The sequence below is a fragment of the Condylura cristata genome, unplaced genomic scaffold (assembly GCF_000260355.1).
Source record: "Condylura cristata isolate star-nosed mole 26May11 unplaced genomic scaffold, ConCri1.0 scaffold00034, whole genome shotgun sequence".
In the NCBI taxonomy this organism is placed as follows: domain Eukaryota; kingdom Metazoa; phylum Chordata; class Mammalia; order Eulipotyphla; family Talpidae; genus Condylura; species Condylura cristata.
Genome location: NW_004567135.1, coordinates 10,715,525 through 10,716,698, shown reverse-complemented (window position 1 = coordinate 10,716,698; position 1,174 = coordinate 10,715,525). Strand labels below are relative to the sequence as shown.

Sequence of the window (1,174 nt, the reverse complement as noted above, 5' to 3'; positions counted from 1 at the left end):
TCATTCAGAAGTGGCTTTAGCTTCTTAGTGCTGCGCTTTAACCCGCTGTGCCACCAGGGAGGGCCTTGGATACATGTTCTTACTAAAGCATAAGGAGATGGCGTCAGGCCATCTACTTCAAACTACAGCTCATCCTTGGCTTACAGTGGGGTTACATCCTGATAAATCCACTGACATTGAAACATTTGACACACCCAACCTACCAAACAGCAGCTCAGCTGAGCCTGCCCTGCACATGCTCAGAACGCATCCATTCATTGCGGTTGCGCAAAACCATCTACCATAAAGCCTGTTTTATAATACATCTCCTGGCTCTCTAACTGGCCTCAGTTTTAATTCTTGGCTACCTAGTCAAGTCTCTATATAGCAGCCAGAGCCATTTTTCTTTAAAAAACTGACTCCGGGGCCCTCCTTGGTGGTGCAACCAGTTAAAGCCACAGCCACTGCAGCACGAGTTCAATCCCCAGCCAGGGAGCTAACCCACATGGCACAGCAGACCTTTCTGGTCTCGCCTGCTGCTCCCCTCAGCAGTGGATTTAAGTCAGTCACCTGTTCTGTTCCCCACTTTGTCTCTGGTGAGTCCTCTCACTCTTGCAATCTCTGGCCTGTACCCCAGTTCTTGCACGCATAAATAAATAAATTTTAACTCTCACTTACACTCAAAAAATGGGAATGGAGTTGCTGGCGGAGACTGGCAGAAGGACTCCTACAAGGCGGGTAACGTCTGGGGACAAAAAGAGGCTGAGTGCCAGGCTAAACGCGGCTATAAAGTGCTTCCCGCAAGTGAAGGGTTCAAACTCCAGGTCAACCCTGAGGACCTTAGCTGAACACGAACAAATAAGCCACCGTGTGGCAGGGCCTCCCTGACGGGCCTTCGCTACCTGGGAGATTCTAGAGAACGCGGCGATGCAGAGCTAAAGGTCCATGCAGGCCAAGCCCAGCATGCTGGCCGCCCATGCTGTCCAGTAGGGCAGCCACATGTGGATCTTTACATTTAAGTTCATAGACATCGGGGGCCCTCTCTGGTGGTGCAACAGGTAAGGATGCAGCACTGCAAGCTACGGATGCAGCCACCTAGTGCGAGTTCCATCCCCAGTCAGGGAGCTGACCCACATGGCGCGGCAGACCTCTCCCGCCCCGCCCGCTGCTCCCCTCAGCAGTGTACTTCATCAGT

The 1,174-nt window shown here is 52.3% G+C and overlaps 1 protein-coding gene across 1 annotated transcript in view; it reads right to left on the bottom strand.

Moving 5' to 3' along the window:
* The window catches only part of SLC6A13 (solute carrier family 6 (neurotransmitter transporter), member 13), a 26,449-nt gene that overhangs the window by 14,254 nt on the left and 11,021 nt on the right, over positions 1 to 1,174 (bottom strand). The window lies entirely within an intron of this gene.